We start from the raw sequence: 14,233 nt of genomic DNA, 5'->3' as shown, positions 1-14,233 counted from the left end.
GAGAAACTGAGAGAGCGACTCAAGCCAAGAAGCAGCCAGGCGATCTCTGTTACTGATACAGACCGTAGCTACCCCACTGTCCCTCCTCAGCACGCAACTTTGGCCTTTTCCACGTGGCCTTTGCTTCCTGTTTCTCTGTCACCCAGTCATCCATTGCCTTGATCTTTCAGTCTGCATGCCCTTTGTCATGCCTCCAAATCTCCTCTCTTAAATATATGTCTAACTTGACAGGATGCTTCTGTGGCATGGCAGCTTTTATTTACCTTTGCTCATAAATGAGGCTCTGGGACGTTGTCTTCCCAGGAGCATTCTGGGAACCAACACTTGTCTCAGAAGAATGTGACCATCTGTTTGTCCCTTGCACTCTGCTCTGTCATCAAAGGGCTGCTGGAGGGAGACATTCTTCTTGAGAGGTGTCGAGCCAAGTCTTCCAGATGGCTTGTCATGGGTGCTTGACCTCTGGCCTCTGATTCTGCACATGAAGGGTGGCTACTCTGTGGGTACCCGTTAGTACAGTGTTGTTTCTTCAGAAAATAGCCACATGCCTGCTGGTCTGCTCAGGTTTGGGGCACTGTCACAAGCAGAGGAGCCGCCCTGACAGTCTGCCTCGGACTCTCCAAACAAGAGAGCCTCTTGTGTCCCCACCTCTGCAGCATGCTTTATACAAGTTGGTACTGCACACCCTGGAATGTTTTTCACTGCATGTTTCCAGTGGAAAGAGTTATGGAGAGGCCTAATTCATCCTGTCCAAGGGATTTCAAGATTGTCCTTAGTATCCTCAAGGTTTTTGCACTTGGCAAATAATTATGTCAGAAGCCATAGTCGGCTCCCAGTAGAGGTCCAGAGCACTGACCATATTGTTACATTAGCTGTCCGGTTATGCTGGCTTCCTGCCTCCACTGGTAACTGCTTAGAATCAAGGAGTCTGGCAGTGGTGGCACAAGCCGAGGTAGCACTGTAGACCTTTCAGCGAGCCAGGAGTCAGAGCAGCTTCTTTGCCAAAGTCAGCTTAGTTTAGACCTCACCCCAAAAGGCTATTGCCATCCTAACACCTAAATCTATTCGTTCATATATCTGCCTGTGGTGGATTTTCTCCTTATCACCAAATTCAGACTTAAAGAAACTAGGGAAAACCATGAGACCATTCAGGTATGACTTAAATCAAATCCCTTACAATTATATGGTGGAAGTGACAAATAGATTCAAGGGTTTAGATATGATAGACAAATTGCCTGAAGAAGTATGGACAGAGATTCATCACATTGTACAGGAAGCAGTGATCAAGACCATCCCCAAGAAAAAGAAATACAAAAAGGCAAAATAGTTGTCTGAGGAGGCCTTACAAATAGCTGAGAAAAGAAGAGGAGCTAAAGGCAAAGGAGAAAAGGAAAGATATACCCATTTGAATGCAGAGTTCCAAAGAATACCAAGGAGAGATAAGAAAGCCTTCCTCAGCTATCAATGCAAAGAAAAAGAGGAAAACAATAAAATGGGAAAGACTAGAGATCTCTTCAAGAAAATTAGAGATACCAAGGGAACATTTCATGCTCTCTTGAGCATGAAAGATGGGCACAATAAAGGACAGAAATGGTATGGACCTAACAGAAGCACAAGAGATTAGGAAGAGGTGGCAAGAATACACAGAAGAACTATACAAAAAAGGTCTTCATGACCCAGATAACCACGATGGTGTGATCACTCACCTAGAGCCAGACATCCTGGAATGTGAAGTCAAGTGGACCTTAAGAAGCATCACTACGAACAAAGCTAGTGGATGTGATGGAATTCCAGTTGAGCTATTTCAAATCCTAAAAGATGATGCTGTGAAAGTGCTGCACTCAATATGCCAGCAAATTTGGAAAACTCAGCAGTGGCCCCAGGACTGGAAAAGGTCAGTTTTCATTCCAATCCCAAAGAAAGCTAATGACAAAGAATGTTCAAACTACAGCACAATTGTACTCATCTCACATGCTAGCAAAGTAACGCTCAAAATCCTCCAAGCCAGGCTTCAACAGTACATGAACTGTGAACTTCCAGATGTTCAAGCTGGTTTTAGATAAGGCAGAGGAACCAGAGATCAAATTGCCAACATTTTTTAGATCATCAAAAAAGCAAGAAAGTTCCAGAAAAACACCTACTTCTGCTTTATTGACTATGCCAAAGCCTTTGACTGTGTGGATCACCACAAACTGTGGAAAATTCTGAAAGAGATGGGAATACCAGATCACCTTACCTGCCTCCTGAGAAATCTGTATGCAGGTCAAGAAGCAACAGTTAGATCTGGACATGAAACAATGAACTGGTTCCACATCAGGAAAGGAGTACGTCAAGGCTGTATATTGTCACCCTGCTTATTTAACTTCTACGCAGAGTACATCATGTGAAATGCCGGGCTGGAAGAAGCACAAGCTGGAATCAAGATTGCTGAGAGAAATATCAATAACCTCAGATATGCAGATGATACCACCTTTATGGCAGAAAGCAAAGAACTAAAAAACCTCTTGATGAAGGTGAAAGAGGAGAGTGAAAAAGCTGGCTTAAAACTTAACATTCAGAAAACTAAGATCATGGCATCCGGTCCCATTGCTTCATGGCAAATAGATGGGGAAACAATGGAAACAGTATGAGACTTTATTTTCTTGGGCTCCAAAATCACTGCAGATGGTGACTGTAGCCATGAAATTAATTAAAAGACACTTGCTCCTTGGAAGAAAAGTTATGACCAACTGAGACAGCATATTAAAAAGCAGAGACATTTCTTTGCCAAGAAAGGTCTGTCTAGTCAAAGCTTTGGCTTTTCCAGTAGTCATGTATGGATGTGAGAGTTGGACTATAAAGAAGGCTGAGCACTGAAGAATTGATGCTTTTGAACTGTGGTGTTGGAGAAGACTCTTGAGAGTCCCTTGGACTGCAAGGAGATCCAACCAGTCCATCCTAAAGGAAATCAGTCCTGAATATTCATTGGAAGGACTGATGTTGAAGCTGAAACTCCAATACTTTGGCCAATACTCCAATACAATACAACTCCAATACAAACTCCAATACTGATGCGAAGAATTGACTCATTGGAAAAGACCCTGATGCTGGGAAAGATTGAAGATGGGAGGAGAAGGGGATGACAGAGGGTGAGATGGATGGATGGCATCACCAACTCGATGGACATGAGTTTGAGCAAGCTCCGGGAGTTGGTGGACAGGGAAGCCTGGCGTGCTGCAGTCCATGGGATCTCAAAGAGTCAGACACGACTGAGCGACTGAACTGAACTCAACTGGTGGATTTTCTCTGACTCACTGTGTGCTTCCTTGCTTGGGAAGAAGCAATTCTTTAGGAAAGGAATGGCCAAAGAACACCACTGCAAAGAGAAAGGAAAGGAATGGGGGACAGAGGAGTGGCTGGCTGAGATCGCTCAAGTACAAACAATGAGGAATTCTGTATGATGTATCATTCTGGCTTTCTGATGAAGTGATATAACACAGGAATTGTTTACAAGGGGAGAACTGTCTGATAAGCATCTATGCAGCACCTCAGAGGCTCTTTGACTTGAATTTTTAAAGTTCCTAAGTTTATGGCTTTGCCCTCTTTCAGCATTAATAGCATACTGTTTAAATCCTTGGCCATGCCTTATTCTTCTATTTAAAATTATACTCATCAGTCCATCAATAAATATTTATGATTAAGACAAAACAACAAAATAAACATAGGTTTTTCCAAAGTTACTTAGGTTAGCTATTTTCTTCCCCATCTCCTTCGGTGTGGTTATGATATTCATTTGTAATATAGTTAGGTTTATTTGTTATTGCCTGTTTTCCATTTTGGCTTCTCTTTACATTCGGGCTGATGTTAATTATTTATTTATCAGGTTGGGTATGTGATACACTGGGGCTTCCCAGGTGGCACTAGTGGTAAAGAACCCACCCGCCAGTGGAGGAGACATAAGAGACACGGGTTCGATCCCTGGGTTGGGAAGATCCCCTGGAGGAGGGCATGGCAACCCACTCCAGTATTCTTGCCTGGAGAACTCCATGGACAGAGGAGCCTGGCAAGCTATGGTCCATAAGAGTGCAAAGTGTCAGACACGACTGAAGCGACTTAGCATGCATACATTCGTGTGAAAGATTACTTGGGTTCTAAGAGTTAGAGCTCCCCAAAATATACTCAAAGACATGCTACCTCCTTCCCATCCCCCATGCTTTCTACCCCATTCCTACCACACCCTGTTGGTAAACCCGTCTCATTCGTTTCTGGTTTCTCTCTCCTGTATAGTCGGTTTTGCCATAACTCTTGTTTTGAAAAAGCAAGTTTGTCCCAGCATGAGTGCTATCTTAGAGAACAATCTGAGCTTAGCGTGAATTTTGTGTTTGTTTATGCACAATTTCGTGCATGAGAAGCTCTAGGTGAACGCAGGAACTGACCCAGCTGACCTGAACTGTGGAAAAACACAAAATGCACACACCTCAATCATCTCTGAGCCCCCTTGGTTCCCCTTTGTCTTAGCAGCCATGCCTATCACCATCCGGTACTGCACCTGCCTTCTGATTTCAGGCACCCCTGCATCTCCCCCTTCTCCTGACCCCCATGCCACAAGCACACTTTAGGGCCTTTTCTAGGGAAAGTAACATATTTATTGTATTATACATTTCTTAACCATTTCGCACGTGTAAACCTGTGCTACTTTTATTAGGTTCCTATCTTTGTATATGTGTGTGTGACAGAAATGTTTTGAGTGTTGTGCTCTGTTTTCTCCATAAACCTTTTGATTTTTATTGTGCAGTTCTGCATAATGTGAAGATTTATAAGGATGGCTATGTGGTGCTATAGCAGAATTGACTATTTCTTTTACACAAATAAGTGGATACCTTCATATTTTCTTATATATCCTTCTTTGTAACATGAAGGGTAGCATACTGTAGACACTCTTTTGGGCTTTGCCTTTGTCCCTTAAGCGTATGTCCTGGAAAGCACTCCTTATTAGCTCATAAAATATTTTTTTACAGCTGCATAGTACTTCATTATGTGGATGTCCTGTAGTGTATTCCATCACTACATGTACAGAACCACAGAAAAAGGGCTAATATCATTAATGTATAAATACCTCTTAAATATATCCATCTGTTTATAGGCACCTTGGTTGTTTCCAGTATCTCATAACTGTAAACAACACTGCAATGAATAATCTTTTTGTATTATTGGAGGTGAAGGTTTAGCAAGATTTCTAGGGCAGAAAGTGAGTGCATATGTGGTTGTGTTAGAGACTGCCAAATTTCCTTCCAGATAGGCTGTCCAAAAAGTTTGCATTTCCACCAGCAATATTTGTGAGCACCTGTTTTCTCCCCAGTTACACCAATGGAATAGAGTATGTTGTCATATTGTTTAATTTTTCCTAATCTGATGCTGCTACTGCTGCTAAGTCGCTTCAGTCGTGTCCGACTCTGTGTGACCCCATAGACGGCAGCCCACCAAGCTCGCCCGTCCCTGGGATTCTCTAGGCAAGAACAATGGAGTGGGTTGCCATTTCCTTCTCCAATGCATGAAAGTGAAAAGTGAAAGTGAAGTCGCTCATTCGTGTCCGACTCTTAGCGACCCCATGGACTGCAGCCTACCAGGCTCCTCCATCCATGGGATTTTCCAGGCAAGAGTACTGGAGTGGGGTGCCATTGCCTTCTCCATTTTCCTAATCTAATAGGTGATAAATGGTATCTGTATTGTTTGTATTTCTCTAATTATGAGTTTGAACAATTTTCCCTAAGTTTAACAAACGTTTTCATGTTTTCTTCTGGATTGTCTGTTCAAGGCTTTCCCCCCACATTTCTACCAGATTTTTGCTCCTTTCTTTGTCCCTCATTTTTAAGAGATATTTATCTATTAGTGATATCAGTCCTTTTTCCCTATGGTATACATCGCACATATATTCTCCCAGTTTTTGGTTATCGTTTGACTTTGTTTATGGTGTCTCAGCATGCAAAAAAGTTAATGTTCAAATTTATCAATATTCTCTTTTATTGCCTCTGTTGTCAGAGTTACAGAGCCATTTCCTAGACCAAGGGCAAAGAATAATTCACCCCTACTCTGTAATAGTACTTGTATGGTTGCATTTTTTATGTTTAGGTCTCTGATCCCTTTGGAGTTCAATCTTGCATAAGGTGTGAAGTATAACTCTAATTAAATGGTTCTCAACCAGGGGAGATGTAACAGTGTCTGGAGACATTTCAAGTTGTCAAAACTAGGGGAAGGTGTGCTCCTGACATCTAGTATATAGAGGCCAAGGATGCTTCTAAACATCATACAGTGCATAGGCTAGCTTCCATAGCAAAAAATGATCTGACTCAAAATGTCAGTAGTGTCGAGATTGTGAAATTCTGATAAAAATTTTTTTCTTCAACAAGTGGCTACACAGTTGTTCCAGCATCATTAAAAAAAAAAAACAAAACAACTCTCTATCTTTTTGCTTCAATGTTTAGCGATACTACCTCTATCAGATATTTTCATATATACTTGGGTCCATATCTGGAATTTGTATTCTGTTCTACTGGTATATTTGTGCCAGTATCACAGTGCTGTAATTCAGTGTATTTAGGCTTTAAAGATACTTTAATATCTGTTAGGGCTAGTCCCCCCTTATAGGTGTCTTTTTGTCAGGGTTTTACTGGCTATTCTTTTTTTTAATAGACTATTTTTAATTGAATGAGTCTTTAAATTCTATAGTGCTTTGCAATTTTCAGAAGTTTCACACACAATTTCATATAACCTCATAATAACCTATGTTACCCCTCCCCTCTTCCCTCTCCTTATGGTAACCACTGGTTTGATCTCTCTATCTCTGATTCTGCTTCTTTTTTTGTTTTATTTGCTAGTTTGTTGCTTTTAGTTTCTACATGTAGGTGATTATCATACAGTATTTGTCTTTCTCTGTCTGATTTATTGAATTTAGCATGAGTGAGTGAGTGAAGTCGCTCAGTCATGTCTGACTTTTTGCAACTCCGTGGACTGTAGCCCACCAGGCTCCTCCATCCATGGGATTCTCCAGGCAAGAATACTGGAGTGGGTTGCCATTTCCTTCCAAATCCATCCATGTTGCTGCAAATGGCAAAATTTTATTTTTATGGCTGAGTACTATTCCATTATATACCCACACGCACCATATCTTCTTTATCTATTCATCTGTTGATGACAGGTTGGTTCCATCTCTTGGCAATTGTAAATAATGCTGCTATGAACACTGGGGTGTGTGTACATTTCTGAATTAGTGTTTTGGGGTTGTTTTTTCCAGATATATGCCCAGGAGTGGAATTGCTGGGTCATATGGTAGTTCTGGAGAAGGCAATGGCAACCCACTCCAGTACTCTTGCCTGGAGAATCCCATGGGTGGAGGAGCCTGGTGGGCTGCAGTCCATGGGGTCACTAAGAGTCAGACATGACTGAGCGACTTCACTTTCCCTTTTCACTTTCATGCATTGGAGAAGGAAATGGCAACCCACTCCAGTGTTCTTGGCAACCCACTCCAGTGTTCTTGCCTGGAGAATCCCAGGGATGGCAGGGCCTGGTGGGCTGCCGTCTATGCGGTCACACAGAGTCGGACACAACTGAAGTGACTTAGCAGTAGCAGCAGCAGCATGGTAGTTCTACTTTTAGTTTTTAGAGAAACCACCATACCCTTTTCCACAGTGGCTGCACCAATTTACATTCCCACCAAGTATTCAAAGGTTCCTTTTTCTCCAGACCCTGCCTTGCATTTATTATTTATAATAAATAATATTTTTGATTATGGCATTCAGATGTGTGTGAGGTGATCCTCATTGTAGTTTTCATTTTCATTTCTCTAATAATTAGTGATGTTGAGCATCTTTTCATGTGCCTGTTGGCCATCTGCATTTCCTTTTGGAAAAATGTCTATTCAAGTCTTCTGCCCATTTGTTAATCTGGTTGTTTGGTTTTTTGATGTTGAATTGTATGAGCTGTTTATTTTTAACTGGAGGATAATTGCTTTACAATACTGTGTTGGTTTCTGCCATACTGTATGAGCCATTTACATTTCTTAGATATGATCCCTTCATTGGTCATATCATTTGCAAATATCTTCTCTCATTCAGTAGGTTATCTTTTCATTTTGTTGATGGTTTCCTTTGCTGTGTAAAAGCTTTTAAGTTTAATTAGGTCCCATTTGTTTACTTTTGCTTATGTTTCCTTTGCTTCAGGAGGTGGATCAAAAAATATATTGCTATGATTTATGTCAAAAAGAATGTTCTGTCTATGTTTTCCTCTAGGAGTTTTATAGTATATGGCCTTACATTTAGGTCTTGAATCCATTTTGAGTCTATTTTGTATATGGTGTTAGAGAATTCTTTTACATGTAGCTGTCTAGGTTTCTCAGCACCACTTATAAAGAGACTACCTTTTCTCCATTGTATATTCTTGCCTCCTTTGTTGTAGATTCACTGATTTTAAGTGTGTGAGTTTATTTCTGGGCTCTCTATTCTGTTTTGTTGATCTATGTGCCAGTACTTGGTGCCAGTACCATATTTTTTTTTTTTTGATGACTATAGCCTTGTAGTATAGGCTGAAGACTGGGAGCATGATTCCTCCAGCTCTGTTTTTCTTTCTCAAGACTATTTCAACTATTCAGGGTCTTCTGTGTTTCCATACAAATTTAAAAATTATTTGTTCTCATTTTTTGAAAAAAATGCCACTGGTATTTTGATAGCTCAGTTGGTAAAGAATCTACCTGCCATGCAGGAGACCCCAGTTTGATTCCTGGGTCAGGAACATCTGCTGGAGAAGGGATAGGCTACCCACTCCAGTATTATTGGGCTTCCCTTGTGGCTTAGCTGGTAAAGAATCTGCCTGCAGTGTGGGAGGCCTGGGTTCTATCCCTGGGTTGGGAAGATCCCCTGGAGAAAGGAAAGGCTACCCACTCCAGTATTCTGGCCTGGAGAATTCCATGGACTGTATAGTCCATGGGGTCACAAAGAGCTGGACACTAGTGAGTGGCTTTCACTCTTTCCCTTCCTTGCACTGAATCTGTAGATTTCCTTGGGTAGTATGATCATTTTAACGATATTCTTCCAGTCTAAGAACATGGTATACTTTCTATCTGTTTGTGTTGTCTTCAGTTAATTTTATTAATGTCTTACAGTTTTACAAGTACAGGTCTTTTACTTCCTTAGATGGGTTTATTACTAGTTTTTTTTTTTTTTTTTTCTTTTTGATGCAATGGTAAGTGGGATTGTTTCCTTAATTTCTCTTTCTGATAGTTTATATTAGTGTATACAAGTGCAACATATTTCTGTATTTTAATTTTATACCAAATTCATTGAGCTCTAGTACCTTTCCAGTGGCATCTTTAGGATTTACTATGTATAGTATCACGTCATCTGCAAAAAGTGCGTTTTACTTCTTCCTTTCCAATTTGGATTCCTTTTGTTCCTTTTTCTCATCTGATTGCTGTGGGTAGGACTTCAAAAGTATGTTGAATAAAAGTGGCAAGAGTGGCCATCCTTGCCTTGTTCCTTAACTTAGAGGAAATGCTTTCAGCTTTTCACCATTGGGCATGATGTTAGTTGTGGGTTTATCATGTATGACGTTTATTTAGTGGAGTTATGTTACCAATATGCCCACTTTCTGGATTTTTTTTTAAATCATAAATGGATGTTGAGCTTTATCAGAAGATTTTTCTGCATCTGTTGGGGTACTCATATGGTTTTTATGCTTATATTTGTTAATGTAGTGTGTCACATTGATTGATTTGTGGATACTGAAAAATCCTTCCATCCCTGGGATAAATCTCACTTGATCAGGGTGTATGAGCCTTTTAATGTATTGTTGGATTTGTGTTGTTAACATTTTGTTGAGGATTTTTGCATCTATGTTCGTCAGTGATGTTGGTCTGTAATTTTCTTTTTTGTGATAACTCTGTCTGGTTTTGGTATCATGGTGACACTGGCCTCATAGAATGAGTTGAGAAGTGTTCCTTCTTCTGCAATTTTTTGGAATATTTTGAGAAGGATAGGTCTTAACTTTTCTCTAAATGTTTGGTGAATTCACCTGTGAAGTCATCTAGCCCTGGACTTTTTTATGGGGTGGGGGTGAGTTTTTGCAAAACTAATACAATTATGTAAAGTTTAAAAATAAAATAAAATTAAAAAATAAATAAATAAAATAAAATTACTGGTTCAATTTCATTATTGGAAATTGGTCTGTTCATATTTTCTATTCCTTCCTGGTTCAGTCTTGGAGAGTGTACCTTTCTAAGGGTTTGTCCATGTGTCTTCTAGTTTGTCCATTTTATTGCCATATAGTTGTCTGTAGTAGTCTTTTGGTGGTTTAGTCGTTAAGTTGTGTCCGACTCCTGCAACCCTATGGACTGTAGCCCACCAGGCTCCTCTGTCCATGGGATTTTCCAGGCAAGAATACTGGAGTGGGTTGCCATTTCCTTCTCCAGGGGATCTTCCCAACCCAGGAATCAAACCTGGGTCTCCTGTATTGTAGGCAGATTCTTTACTGACTGAGCTACAAGGGAAGCCCTAGTAGTCTCTTATCCTTTTTATTTCTGTGGTGTCTATTTTATTTATTTATTTCAATTGGAGTATAACTGCTTTACAGTGTTGTGTTAGTTTCTGCTGTACAACAGTGTGAATGAGCTATATGTATACATATATCTCCTCCCTCTTGAGCCTCCCTTCCACCCTCTAGGTCATCACAGAGCATCAAACTGAGCTCCCTGTGGTACACAGCAGCTTCCCACTACTCATCTATTTTACACATGGTGGTGTATATGCTGCCCTCTCAATTCATCTTATGTCCACAAATCCATTCTCTCTGTCTGTATTCCTGTCCTGCAGATAGTTCATCAGTACCATTTTTCTAGAGTCCATATATATGCGTTAACATACAATTTTTGTTTTACTCTTTTTGACTTACTCACTCGGTATCACAGACTCTGGGTTCATCCACATCTCTACAAATGGCCCAGGTTTGTTCCTTTTTAGGGGTAATATTCCATTGTATATATGGACCATATCCCCATCCATTTATCTGTCAGTGAACACTTAGGTTGCTTCTATGTCCTGGCTATTGCAAATAGTGTTGCAGTGAACATTGGGGAACATGTGTCTTTTCGAATTATGGTTTTCTCAGGGTATATGCCCAGTAGTGGGAATTCTGGGTCATATGGTAGTTTTGTTTTTAGTTTTTTAAGGCGCCTCCATACTGCTCTCCAGAGTGGTTGTATCAATTTATATTCCTACCAACAATGCAAGCGGGTTCCCTTTTCTCCACATGCTCTCCAGCAATTGTTTGTACAATTTTTGATGACGGCCATTCTGACCAGTGTGAGGTGATACCTCATTGTAGCTTTGATTTGCATTGCTCTAATAAAAAGCCATGTTGAGCATCTTTTCATGTGTTTATTAGCCATCTGTAGGTCTTCTTTGGAGAAATGACTATTTAAGTCTTTCACCTGTTTTTTGATTGGGTTGTTTGTTGTTTTGATATTGAGCTGCATGAGCTGCTTATATATTTTGGAGATAATATTTTGGATAATATTTTGTCAGTTGCTTTGTTTGCAAATATTTTCTGCCATTCTGAGGGTTGTTTTTTCATCTTATGTAGAGTTTCCTTTGCTGTGCAAAAGCTCTTAAGTTTAATTAGGTTCCATTTATTTATTTTTATTTTTGTTTTTATTTTCATTACTCTAGGAGGTGGGTCAAAAAGGATCTTGCTGCAATTTATGTCAAAGAGTGTTTTGCCTATGTTTTCCTCTTAGAGTTTTATAGTGTCTGGCCTTACATTTTGTTCTTTAATCCATTTTGAGTTTATTTTTGTGTATTATGTTAGGAAGTGTTCTAATTTCATTCTTTTACATGTAGCTGTCTAGTTTTCCCAGCACTACTTATAGAAGAGGCTTTCTTTTCTCCACTGTGTATTCTTGCCTCCTTTGTCAAAGATAAGGTGACCATAGGAGCATGAGTTTATCTCTGAGCTTTCTGTCCTGTTTCATTGATGTATATTTCTGTTTTTTTGCCAGCACCATACTGTCTTGATGACTCTAGCTTTGTGGTACCATCTAAAGTCAGGGAGCTTGATTCCTCCAGCTCCATTTTCCTTTCTCAAGATTCCTTTGGCTCTTTGGGATCTTTTGTGTTTCCAAACAGATTGTAAAAATATTTTGTTATAGTTCTGTGAAAAATGCCATTGGTGATTTGAAAGGGATTGCATTGACTTTGTAGGTTGCTTTGGGTAGTATAGTCATTTCACAATATGGATTCTTTCAATCCTAGAACATGGTATATCTCTCCATCTGTTTGTATCATCTTTGATTTCTTTCATCAGTGTCTTATAGTTTTTCTGGATACAGGGCTTTTGTGTCCTTAGGTAGGTTTATTCCTAGGTATTTTATTCTTTTTGTTGCAATGGTGAATGAGATTGTTTCCTTAATTTCTCTTTCTGATTTTTCATTGTTAGTATATAGGAATAGAAGAGATTTTGGTGTTTTAATTCTGTATCCTGTGAGTTTACTAAATTCATTGATTAGTTTTAGTAGTTTTCTGGTGGCATTTTTAGGATTTTCAGTATCATGTCATCTGCAAACAGTGACAGCTTTACTTCTTTTCCAGTCTGGATTCCTTTTCTTTTTCTTCTCTGATTGCCATGACCAAGACTTCCAAAACTATGTTGAAAAATAGTGGCAAGACTGGGCACCCTGAATACATTTCAAAAATCCTGCATTTGTATTCTCCTCCCCTCATGATTGCTTTACTTTTGTTGCAAGGCTTATGGAATCTAAATTCTGCAACCAGAGATTGAACCTGTGCCCCATGCATAGGAAGCATAGAGTTCTAACCACTGGATTGCCAGGGAATTCCCACAACTACTATTTTTAATATCATATTTTTATGTAGTTATTTTGTGTATTCCTTAACAGTTTATTGTGGATATAGATGATTTTACAATACTTTTGTCTTTAACCTCCCTACTAGTTTTTTGGGGATGATTTTCTACCCTTACTGTATATTTGCCTTTACTGGTGAGCTTTCTTGTTTTGTAATTTTCTTGTTTCTACTTGGGGCCTTTTCTCTTTTTGCCTAGAGAAGTTCCTTTAACATTTGTTGTAAATCTGGTTTGGTGGTGCTGAACTCTTTTTGCTTGCCTGTAAAGCATTTGATTTCTCTGTGAAATCTGAAGGAGAGCCTTGCTGGGTAGAGTTGTCTTGGTTGTAGGCTTTTCTGTTTCATCACTTTAAATATACTGTGCCATTCTGTTCTGGCCTGCAGATTTTATAATGAAAAATCAGCTGATAGCCTTATGGGAGTTCCCTTGAATGTTACTTGTTGCTTTTCCTTTGATGTTTCTCATATTCTCTCTTTATCCTTAATTTTTGTCATTTTAATTATAGTGTGTCTTGGTGTGTTCCTTTTTGGGTTCTTCTCTATGGGACTCTGTGCTTCTTAGACTTAGGTGACTGTTTTCTTTCCCAGGTTAGGCAAGTTTTCAGCCTTAGATTTTTGGATATGTTCTCAGCCTGTTTCTCTCTTTCTTCTCCTTCTAGGACCTGTATAATGGGATTTTTAGTATGCTTGATGTTGTCCCAGAGGTCTCTTAAACTGTCCTCTTTTCATTTTTTTTTTTTTTTCTGTTCACTGGTAATGATTTCTACCACTGTCTTCCAGCTCATTGATCCAGTCCTTGATATCATTTAGTCTACTATGGATTCCTCCTAAAGTATATTTTTTTCATTTCAGTTACTGTTCTTCATCTCTGTTTCATCAGTCTTTATATTTTCTAACTCTTTGTTAAAAACTTCTAACTTGTTTTGTGCATCCATTCTTCTCCCAAGTTCTTTCATCATCTTTACGATCATTACTCTGACCTCCTTCTAAGGTAGAATGTCTGTCTCCTCTTCACTTAGTTCTTCTGGGGTTTTATCTTATTCCTTCATCTGGAACATGTTCCTCTGCTACCTCATCTAAGTTGCTGTTGGTATTTTTACATATGTAGCAGGTTAGTTATGTTTCTCAACCTTGGAGGAATGGCCCTCTGTAGGACAAGTCCCATGCGTCCCTGAAGCACATTCCCCTCTTGTCACCCAAGCTATATGCTCTAGGGATTCCCTCTAAGATGGCTGTGTGGGTCCTTCTTTTGTGGTGGGCTGATGATGTGGGTGGTCTGGTAGGCCCCTAGTCCAGCTGGTTGTCAGGCCCTGCCTTGTATGGATGCTACTGGCTGCTGGGACTTGTTTATG

The 14,233-nt window shown here is 39.7% G+C and overlaps 1 protein-coding gene across 20 annotated transcripts in view; it reads right to left on the bottom strand.

The window, feature by feature from the left end:
• The window catches only part of NHS (NHS actin remodeling regulator), a 502,026-nt gene that overhangs the window by 29,864 nt on the left and 457,929 nt on the right, over positions 1–14,233 (bottom strand). The gene's annotated exons all lie outside the window — the stretch shown is intronic.

This window comes from Bos grunniens, chromosome X (genome assembly GCF_055505025.1).
Source record: "Bos grunniens cultivar Pamir isolate PY7600 chromosome X, Bosgru_T2T1.0, whole genome shotgun sequence".
Taxonomy (NCBI): Eukaryota; Metazoa; Chordata; class Mammalia; order Artiodactyla; family Bovidae; genus Bos; species Bos grunniens.
Note: the sequence above shows the minus strand (reverse complement) of the source record. Positions and strands in the feature narration are given on the sequence as shown.